Genomic DNA, 12246 nt, shown 5'->3' with positions numbered 1-12246 from the left:
TATATATGTTTTGTATGCTGATGATAAAAGCTTTTTCTTACTGATTCGTCCATATATAAGTAACCTATTAAAAAGAGGAAACATTGTTCTTCAGTCACGGTTAAGATCAAATGGACTTGTTAAAATTGTCAATAGTAAGACATCTCTTTTGAAGACATAGCGCAAAAAAGAGACGGGGACAACACAGATGTAGACAGGACAGGCGCTAACTGACAACTTTATTTTCGAGGAAAACCGCAGCACAATTTATGTCAAAACTCGCGTGACAATCAAGGGGCCTTATACTATGACCAAATACAGTTTGACAAAGGGCGGCCGACAATCTTGACCCGGAGAAACCAAAAAAGAAACAAGGGGGCCGGATAGCATTATCAACAGATTATATAAAACTCATTGTGAATATAATACAACAGATGTTTTTAGTTGTGACTCTGCTTTTGCTTCGCACGTTTTATCTGTTTTTAGTTCTGACTCTGCTTTTGCCTCGCACGTTTTTTTGGTATTGACCTATGACTGTTTTTACTTCCCTTGTTTTGAGCCCTTTTAGGCTCGCTCGTTGCTGTGGTTGGGTGGCACCGTCCCTTGGCCATGATGTTGTTCGCACCCCATCTGTTGTATTATATTCACAATGAGTTTTATATAATCTGTTGATAATGCTATCCGGCCCCCTTGTTTCTTTTTTGGTTTCTCCGGGTCAAGATTGTCGGCCGCCCTTTGTCAAACTGTATTTGGTCGTAGTATTCAAAAAAATTCAATGGGTCCAATTGGGAATTTCCCAATTGAAATGAATTGGTCAAAAACCATTTGTGTTTTCGCCACCCATTGGGCCTGACCATTTCATATGAATTGGTGCTCCCAATTGGGAATAATTGGTCACCCATGAAGACTAAATGGTTTCCCCAATTGAACTCAAATGGTATACCCATTGAGCCCAAATGGTTTGAACTCACATAGCTGAAGAAAAAAAAAAAGAATGGAGATGCAATTTCAATGTTTTCTGCCTAGAAGTTATAGGGGAGCCAATTTTTAGACAAGTTCAATGAAGTTACAATTTTTTACAGAAATCATGGGAGACAAGCAAGCATTACACACGGAACTAACACAGATTCAATGTATACATCCACAGGTTGCAGACTTATATACTCCATTCTTTGAACAGTGCTGCTGGGACCAGTGACACATTTTTGTTATTCAGAGTTAACTTATTTAATTATGCCTGCAGTTACAGTAAACATGATATAATCAATTAATAAGATTAAGCGGCATATACTTTTTATAAGAACTTAAATTTTTCACTCTTGTCTCTTTATACAGGTATGTATATCTGTGCACATCTCAGTCAAGGATATCACTGACTTGACTTTCCCAATTGGGAATGTTTGCTTAGGACCAATTAGAACCAATGGGAAGCCCAGTTGGAAGCCCAATTCGTTTCAAATGGTCGTCCCAATTGGGAGCGAGGGAATCCCAATTGGGATTGAAGTAACCCATTGGGCTTCCCATTAGCCCAATGGGTTTATTCAATCCCCCCGTTGGTTTCTTCAGTCCCAATTGGGACGCCCAATTAGTTTCTTCATTCCCAATTGGGAGTCATGAAACCAATGGGTGTCCCAGTTGGGAGTGAAGAAACCAACTGGGCTTCCCAATTGGGAGTGAAGAAACCCGTTGGGTTGGACAGTACCCATTGGACAAACCATTTGGGATTGGCAGAACCAATTCAATCTGACTGGTCTTCCCAATTGGACCCATTGATTTTTTTTGACTGGGAAAAAGCAAAGTTTTTTAAACTCTTTACCACTAGGCTCAGCAGCTCTGATAAGCAGATATAGTAAAGAAATTTGCTGGTCCGAGTGACTTTACTATAAGGAGTTCTAGTACTAGTACTTATTCAACCTGAATCAATGCTTTCAGGGCCTGCATTATACGAGCTCAGTCAAAAAAGACCAATTGGATATTTTCAACTGTAACCATTTAATTTTCCAACTGGAACCAATGGTGTTTTTTGACACTTAACCCATTGCAGCTAATGGGTGAGACCAATTGCACTCAGTGGGTCCAAAGGGATGTGCCAATGTTATGTATAAACAATGGGTCACACTCATTGCACACAATGGGTCCAACGGAACATACGGAATGGGACAAAAGGTTGACTGACTTACAATTTGCATGGAAACATGCTTGATGGATATCAAGGAGTACAGGCAAGCATACGTCTCGCATAAGAAATGCAATACTGTACACAGATGCATTATATAACACAAGATTCCATATACCCAGCAAACATACTTCTTCCTACTCTCATGCTGGGGCCAGTCTTGCCATTCGAGTGAAGTTATTTCATTTAATTTTGTAGGCGCAGCGATAGTAAGAGGAAGAATTGTGTTTTACAGGTTAAGCTAATGATAGTCATATATCCAAACCAACTCGTCCAGTTTTCTGTCTTCCAGAAGTTGACTGCTGATTGTTGTTATTTTGAATATTGTGTTTGTTTTCTTTGTGAAATATGGAAATGTTCCCATGGATACACCCAGTGCAGTTGGCCAGACCAATTGGACTCAGATGGTAATTGTCTCACTGTGTGCATATGGGTTTGATAAAGTGGGCTAACCAGTTGGTAAAGATTCATTTAACCGAGTAATCATTTGGAACATATATGATCTGATTAATACTATAGTTATGCACAGATGGCACTCTATAGACTACTTTGCACAAGTAGTTGCAGGATCCAAGTCACCTATCAAATTGAAACCTACTGGAATGAGATTTTCAAATGGCATCAAGTGTTCCAAGTAGACTTTCCAGTGGGTTCCTATGAATTCCAACTGGAACCCATTGAGCCCAATTGGGCTGCCTACTTGAAAGGAAAATTCCAATTGGAAAAAAATTGAGTGCATCAGTACGATTGACATTCCAGGGGGTTCCAATGTTTTTTTTTTTTGTTTTTATTTTTACTGGGGCCACTTTAACTCCCTCTTTGCCATCGCACAGATGAATCGTAAGTGTATCATACTTTCTTGTGGTACACTAGCTTCGACGTTGACATTTGTTAGCACTACATGTTTACAGAATTTTCAACCTCTAGTTGCTTATTTCATCTGGAAGTTTTCTAAATGACATGAAATAAGGAAAAGTTTTGGTCATATATAAAAGATGAAAGAATATTTTCCAAGGGCCTTGAAAAGGTTATTCTAAGCCACCTCGACATAGTCAAGCACAATATTTTATCAAAATCTTGGCATGGCTTTCGAAAGGGCAGGTCAATCCGCCCTTCTGTGGTTACAACATTAAGGCTGACATATTCACTTTTGGCATTTTTGTTTTATTTATTATGCCATGTGACTCTTAATAAATTAGATTGTTATAGTGTCCATGCTCTTTTGCAATCATATCTAACCGGCTGAACTCGGTACATTCACATCAATGGCTATCATTCTAATTTGCTATGCCAGGTGAAAACCTTGTCTAACTGGTTTAAGGAACAAATTTCCAGTTAATAGCAGTTGAATTACAGTTGGGGATTCATTGTTATCCAACTGGGATGAACTAGAAATTTGTTCCTTAAGCCAGTTAGAGGGATTTGCACCTATGTTCCACAAGTCAGCATTCTTGGGCTGTTCTTAAATCTAATTTATATATAAATGATCTCATGCATCAACTTAAGTTTGTTTTTTAGCTCAACTAATAAACTTGATATGTTTGAAATGGCTAACGGCTAGTGCACTGTAAAAACTACTTGAACTACCAAATAAACAGCCTAAAAATTGATGAAACTAAAATCGAAGGAATTTTATTTGCTCCTAAAAACAAACATGTTTCCCCAAGCCTCAATTTAAAATTAAGAAGTCATGAAATAAACGTTGTGATACAGCATAAAATCCTAGGTGTATATTCTCAAGTCAGCTGACATGGGATAGTCATATTGAACAGGTATCCAAAAAACTCCTGTTGTAGGTATGCCCTCTTTCAGACCCAGAATCAAGTTTACCATGTCATATTCTGTTCCCGCCTTAACTATTGCATGCTGGTATGGAAGGCAACTACTAAAAAAAAAAGACATCAGTGCACTTCTGCCTCTAGAAAAAAAAAAAGCCGTTTGTTTCATAAACAATTACTGTCAAGCTTCAACAGAGCTAACCATTCAGCATCAAATTGTCTCTCTATATTATTTCTTTATAATTTATTATTACCATCTTTTTATCATTTGCACTTTGATGATGAAAAATGTCAGCAATTTAATAACCCAATCAGGGGCTACATTGTTTTAATATTTTGTACCTGTGAAAAAGGGATGATAATTGACATTGCCAAACTAATTACCTCCTTCAGTCTTTTAACTTGTACAGTGCTAGTTCTACTAAATAAACTGTATTTTTCCAATATCAACCTTGTGAGTGACAAAGTTTTGTGTTAAATATTTCTAGAGGGGCCTGTGTTTTCTATTTTACTGTGCATTGCATGGTACCTTGTTCACTGAACCTATAAATGTGAATTTTGTGTGCATTTTGCTATGTTATTTTAGGAATAGTAATGTTGCATATTGTCGGTACTTTGGTTCATCTTTCATTAAATGCATGCACTCAGAAAAGGCTGAATTTCTTCATTAGAAACTTCTTGTTTGAACTTTTGATAATTCTGTCACTGCAGCCTCCCTTACCTCGTCCTAAACTGTCTCTGCAGTTTTTTGTCCGAGAGTTCATAAATGAAATGTTCAGCATAAATTAGATGAATTGAATTAAAATAATTTGAATTACAGCTGGGCTTTTGAACGGGAAATCGCTTCTTTCCAGCTGGAAACTATATATATTCCTGCCAGAATGACAGTTTTCAGGCTGGATTATTGAACTCTATCCATCTGAAAAGTATTTTTGTTTCCAGATGGAAAATTTACATCTCCAGTCAAACAGCTAAACAATTTTTAGCTAGAGTGACTCCAACAAGTCATATAGTGACATATATATGATCCTGCACAACACTAAACAACATATACAACTCGGTGCACTCGCGTCGATACCATGCATGGAGCCAAGCATACAATAACTAGGCCATAATTAAGAGGTGCTATATAGTACTTGGTTTTATATGCTAGTGTACTGACTGTGTTTGTGTGATATTATGTAGATATGTTAACGTAATGCTTAATGTCAGACCAGGTGATTCATATGAGTGGGTGAAAATGAGTAGCCAGAGCCCTCTGCTTTATTGTTTGTGTAAATAGAAAAAAAAAGGGTGCCCCACGGGGTAGTGATGAATGGGTAGTAAGCAAACCTTTCTAACAAAATACTATATCTGTGCATGCGCTCTGTTGCAGGCAGAATTTAAGAGATTTAGTTGCAAAGTACTGTTAGTTAAAGATGTCTTCGCGGTAAGAGACAGGGAGAAAATTCTGCAACCCACTGCTTCAAGTATATTTTTATTATGTTGTTTTACAGTTATTATTGAAAAAGTGCATAACGATGTAGAGAAGACTATATCAAAGGGATTTTGCTTTGTAATGTTAAATAATGTTTATAATACAACACAATGATATTCTTTGATAATTTATAACAACATAATAATTATAACATTGAAAAGATCAGATAATTACTTATGTAACACAAACAATAATACAACTTACACAATAGTTTTATTATTCTAATGTTGCTACCAGCTGAAGAATTATTTGGCAATTGCTGATTTGCTTCTTGTTCATTGTTTATTGGCATAGATGAAGCATGCATCTATGAGCGGAAACAGGTCTTGTCATCACCTTTGCATGCGGTTCGCTCTGCGGAGCAAGCACTTTACATTAACATGACCAAAATATGTGCAGCAATCCCGTCCTTTGAGCTAAATTGTAGAATATATTTGTAGCAAAAGTTATAAATTTTCAACATGGATCTTTTTTATTACATTAACCAATTCCTATCACTGCTTTGCCGGCTTCCGCCCACGATGCAGCATCACAGCCAGTGAAGAGGATATCGGGTACTTTTTTGTAAAAAAATATCATAATGGGTGGGCTTTACAGCAACATAAGTTGACATGCAGAGAAGCCCCCTGTTTGTATAATGAAGACGTCCTTGCATTCCATCATTCTACAGTGTTCCTTTTTCTTTTCTCTTTCAAAAACAGAGTACCTGGAAAATCATTGAGATGGGGCAGTAAGTAAATATTTTCCAGCGCTGAAAAATTCGGCAGATATAATATGTGCCGCGTGACTATAGTTCAACCCGCATGCATTAAATAAAGATTTTAGTTTTTTATTATTATTTTGCATGATCACCACAGCTCGTTTCGTAATATATTCAACCAGCTGTTACGCCCAAATGCGAGCACCCTGTTCTTTCTGTGGTACATATGTCTCACTTGTAATATATGTGGCACATATGATAACAGGCCGCGCGCACTACCGCGACCCTAGTGTGATTCGCATTTCATATAACCTAGAATTGCTTACACGGAAGCTCTACTGATAATATATAGCTACGCTTCGGCGTCGTTAGGTCGGATGTCCTGTTCACTGCAATTCTCTGAGACACTCGAAGTTGTATACTATCTCGTGTATGGTGTTCTCGTGTCTCCCAGGCCGCGTCGTCTGCCATCTCAGCTGCAGCCATGGATGGTATAACAGAATTGACAGGCGAAAACTAAAACACACCATCTATGCGGACCTTTATAGAGCCTGAAATTTAATTTTTAAGTGCAATATTTCATTTGCGGTTGCTTCTTTTTCTTTTTTTGTCAACAAATGGTACAGTGCGGCACTGCTGCAAGCTACTTTCACTGCGGGACGTATTACAAATGGCGACGCACTGTAGTTATAGTATAGTTATAGAGGATATTCTAGGCACTATATAGAGGCTAGTCAAATGTGCTAGCCTCTATAGTGTCATGTCTCTTTCCAGGGACCATTACCACATTGAGAACACTTCCCGCATTGACTGTTTTGGTAAGGCTCTCTTAGCATTACTGAAAGTTATATAAAAAGAATTCACAGTGGATTTATTGCATCAGTCATTTATCGTAAAATTTGCGCGTAGATACTTCAATCATTTGTGCTCCCGGTTTCTTCACGTCGTTGGGATACAAGCGGGACAGTGTGTGTACTTGCGAGGTTTGTGTACAGTGCGAGTTGATAAGCCCCTTCGGTCACGTCTTCTCCAAGTGTGCAGTGCTGTACTTAGTAGTACGTAGTACATGCTAATTTGGTGCGGTAGCTACCCGTATAGCTACTCGCTGTTGCAGTATCTTCTTTTTTTTTATGTTGCTTTCCCGAGAACTGGCCTTCATATGTAAGTGCATCGTTGTTGCTTTCAGCTGTCTTAGGCACAGCCTGCCTGTATGCTAGCACACCGTTTGTTGTGTATGCTTCGCCCCTCTGTACTTGTGCACTGCAGAGAAGCACCAGGGCAGATGATCATCACTGTATTTTAGTTCATGTCATGGGCTGCCGGGACTTCATGTACTGCCTTGTTGTACATGCTTACATTTTAGTTAACTGTTAATTCGTAAAATATAAACAAATGTTAACTTTTCTCATATAGCTGTAAATATTTCGTCATACTGTCTAGGATGCCAAATGAGTTGTTGCAATGTCAGGATGATGCTAGAAATATATTGATCCTTGTTTACCCTTTTGTGCTGTGCTACTACCACAAATTCTGAACAGAACCAGTCAATTCATTTTCTATTGCTGTCCAAAAGAACTTCAGTATACTTTCTTCATCAGTTTAAAAGCACTTCTGCTTGTGTTGCCTCATATATGTTCTGTTTTCACCCAGGACACCTCCACCTTCCCCAGTACTTCAAGAAATAAAAGTAGTCACTGAGCCGAGCTTAATTGTCCTTTGCTACTTTCACTAGAAAAACATGACCCTGCTCGTCCATGTCATGGGCACGGTTAATGCAGACTTTGCAGAGCATGCTTTTCTTGTCTGCAATATTTGGGCATTTTCAAAACATATTCATCATTGCTCGTAGCAGGCACGCCCATGTGGACTAAAATACTGACTCTTCTAGAAATGAGCCCCACCTTGGCTTATGTGTCATGACATCAACTGTAGTTGATGTTGGGACTTGAGTCACAGGTGCTGACTCTGTAACTACAAAAGGCCTCAATTCAACCGGGAAGGGCATTCTTACACATCTCTTGACTGTGGACCAGTGCACTTGTGCTATTTCGAAAACATGAAAAAATACAGATCAAAACAGGATTGGTGTGCTGGGTGTTTAAATGTACAGCAGTGGACAGTAGGTGCAGCAATTTCACGAGTCCATGTGCCTGGTACGTTGTCACAAGAATGCACACAAAGAGACATATATATTACTTTGGTTGTTTTTATTCTAAAAGTCTTGTGAGCTTGAAAAATTCCTTTATGCCGACAAAAGTATGTTCTCTGTGCGAGTTCAAAGTGTTGTGGTGGTGCCTGCTGGCCACAAGGTCAAAAGACATGCACAGAGAGAGAGAGACCCTTTAATGAAGAACAGAGATTTTAGCCGTTTAAATTTCTCTGACATGCTACTCTGTGTAGGAAGGGGAATTCGGGAGGTAACGATGAAAAAAGAATCCTGAGGAGATTAAAAGAAATGAAGAGGGACATAAAATGCAGCCATTAAGTGCGTTCTAAGGTGCATCGTGGAGTCATGGTATAAAATGAAATGATGAAATGCATAGTCTGATAAATGTGCTTATAGAGTTCACAGCGTGAAAAATGCCACAGTGTGACATTCAAGGTGAACTTAGTTTGTCTAAAAGTCCAATGTCTTTCAAATACGTAAATAAAACGTTTGTTGTGAGCCTCTGTTGCCTAGGGCAGGCTGAGAGACCTAAAACAATGCCCATTGTTAAAGGCACTGGGGAGAGCTTTTCTATGCTATGTTCGTAGTATGCACGCTCGTCAGCATATGCAGGACACTCAAAAGACATGCACATGTTTATTCAAAGCTTTAGGCACTAAAAAAAAATTATTACTTCTTAGAAGTGTGCTTCCTGTCATAGCAGTATGTGTACACATGCATGTCCTTTTAAGAACCAGCTGGCAGTAAATTTACTACCAGTAGATTATTATACCTACAGCTGTATGCGCTCACATTTTCTGTGATTCAGTTAACTTTCTTTTCAGCCGTATAATGTGCTACTCCTGTGTGGGTAAAGAAAGATCACTTGGGGTTTACTTCTTTAGTTAATGGGTTTAACGTCTCAAAGCATAGTCGAATAGTCCAGAAATTTCAACCACCTGGGTTTTATAACGTGCACTGACATCGCACAACCCAAGGGCGCCTTGGTTTACCCATCACAAAAGGGGTCGCCGCGGCATGGAACTTAGGGTCTACCTCAGTCTTTTTGTGAGCCCAAGTATTCAATGTAAGTGTAGTTAATGCAAAAATGATCATACGTAGATCTGTACTGTAACGAAGAAATGCTGCTCTTTTGCTGTTATATACACCTGAAAAAAATTTTTAATGTGGGAAATTTAATAAAGCAAGCAAGAACACTAGTTTGGCGTAGTTTATTTTGATATACGTGATATAAGGTATATGTAGATGACTTTGTATCTTCTTGCCTGCTGTTCCTTGTATCGCTTAGCGCAAGTTTCTCGGCATTTGACAACTGCCACAAAGGACCAGGCCTGCTATTTTAAAGCAGATTGAAGATCAGGACAGTTTACATGGTTAAACCACATGAGAACATATGTCACTGCTGATGTCACACGCACATTTAATGCAAGCAAACACAAAGGCAGGTAAATTTAAGACAGATGATGTCACAGAAACAGCCGAAAAGTGGCCAGCCATGCCACCTGCCAGAGGCATGCTGTGAGGTGGGCCGTAATGTATGCTGCTCAAGCTGCCGGGAGTGACATAGATATAAAGCCCAACTTTAACCAAGCCATATGAATGTGCTTGTGTGACCTAGGGTAGCATGTCTAGCCTGGGACTCAAAAGGCGATTCTGATCTCACCCTCCCATCTCAATGGCGAAGCTAAAGTTAGCAGCACTTGCCGATTCCACCATGACGTGCGGTCTTGTGACGTCACAGGAGTCACCTGTTCATGCCACCTGCCAACTGCAAGAGGCATCCTCAAATAGTTGAAGACAAAGGCCACGGCATCAGACATACCTCACATCTTTATTTACCCCATGCTTTTGCAGTAAATTTGAATTCGGCATAATTTTTTTGCTTTATCTTGGTTATTGAAAAGTACTACCTTTGTTAAGAAACGAAGGTGCCATTTAAAAGCACTTTATGAAGCAGAATGTATATAATAGGTCACAATCTTTTGACTCTTTTATGAGGCACAAATAGCCCAAAGCTCAAGATGTATGTAAGGTGAGGATGGTCTTGTCTGCTTCCCTGAGAAACTTTGGCAGCTTCACAAGTTCCCCATTGTGCAGCTTAACTGCACACCCCAAGGCATGGGGTCCTTTGACCAACCATGCAGGTAACCTGCATGCAACAAGTGTGCTACGAAAGCTTTAGTAAAAGTTCACGAGGAATCTGTGCTTGGCTTACTGACTACTGCTGTCAAACCTTATAGGCCACAATGTCATGCAAAAGGTGCTGTCACAGATACCAAAGCCAAGGGAGTAAGTAGACGGGGCGTTGCGACAAAAGCAAGCATTTCTGAAGAGTAACAAAATCATAGGAAGTGCCAGGCAACTCTACTCTTTGTTCTTGCAGAGAATCAGGGTCTGTCATTATGGTACTCTCGGTAGAGTGGCACAAGAAAAAAATGGGGGAGAGTACTGCTCTTCGTAAACATAATTCAAAAGAAAAAAAAAAAAACAATTGTAACAATGAGAGCTTCACATGCTTACCAGGAAGGAGGCATTATATGAAAGTGTTCTTTCTGTCAGGGCCCGAAAAGGGCTATCGGATAGCTTTGTAGATGGTGCCCGCCTGCCACCGTCTCTCGCCTTCCTTCGCCATAGTCATTGCATACAGTGCGTTAGGAGTGCACAGTAACTGTTCAAGCTTTGCAACCTGTCACCAAAGTTGCAAGATCACTTGACTGGGTGGCAGCAGTGCCCTCAGCACTGCATGGGCTAAGATGGCCTTAGAGCTTGGGTTTAAAGTTGCAGTTCCATATGCAGAATTTCAATGTCTATATATATGGGATTTTATGGCGCATAAGCAACTGTGGCTATCACAAATGTCTTGGCTTTTGATTCATTATTGTCAAGTGAAGTAAACTTAGGGTGTTACAGCAGAGACATGGATGAAATAAACTATGGTGTGTGCAAAGAAAAAAGTCAGCGCTTATATACCTATTTTTTTACTTTTACCCCGCCACAGTGGCTCGGTGGTTAAGATGCTCAACCACTGAACCAGGGTACAGTGATTTGAGCCGTGGCAGCCGTGTTTGAATTGATGCAGAAAGCATAGCACCCGTGTACTGTGCACAGTCAGTACCTGTTAAAGAAGTTAAAGGTGATCGAAATGATCCAGAGCCCTCCCCTACAGTGTCTTCATAGCCCAAGTTGGTCTGGAATGTATACAGCTGTTGTGCTTTTCGTCCGGTTCGATCATGAATTCAACCCATAAAGCTATTGATTAAAAAATGTAATTCCACTGGCTGCAAGGATGTTTTAATATTTAGACATAGTAGGTCAAAAAATATGACTGAATAAACATGTTTACTAAATGCTAAGTAATTTAACTGCATGTGTATGCAACATTCCCCATTTAGGCTCTTGGAACGTCCGATCACTGTTAAAAAGGGAGCTGATCAGTGTAGCGCCTTAACAAAGGAGCACTATTTAATTATTTTCATGGAAACCTGAAGTAAAAGCAGATAACCTTATTGGTGGAAAGTAGTCCTTATAAATAGCGTCGCAGGTCAGTTCCAGCCCAAAATGGGGAGACTCGACTATTCCTCCAGTAGGTGCGCTGAATAGAGCGCCTCTGCAACTCCAGCCAAGGAACATGGTTCCCTCACCACCTTGGATACACAATGCAGTGCCTGCCTATAACGATCGTTTGTGTGTAGAAGTTGAGTGGTCTGGCTTACATTAGCTGTGTACTTGTTCTGGTCTCACAGGAGAATGGCAAAGAAAGCGATTTACGCCAAAGGCTCGCTCTCGACAATGGCGTAAGATAACCGGTCAAGTGAATTGGTAAATGAGAACATAGATGTCATTTGCCCCGTGCAAACATCTTCAGCTATTTCTGTCTGCTCGTACAAAATCGTGACTGCGACATGATGAAAAATATTGGTCAACGTAATTCACTGTCCTAGTCACCATGCAGCCACCACACGACACTAT

Source organism: Amblyomma maculatum, chromosome 4 (assembly GCF_055883805.1).
Source record: "Amblyomma maculatum isolate TAMU_Amacu chromosome 4, ASM5588380v1, whole genome shotgun sequence".
Classification (NCBI taxonomy): Eukaryota; Metazoa; Arthropoda; class Arachnida; order Ixodida; family Ixodidae; genus Amblyomma; species Amblyomma maculatum.
Note: the sequence above shows the minus strand (reverse complement) of the source record.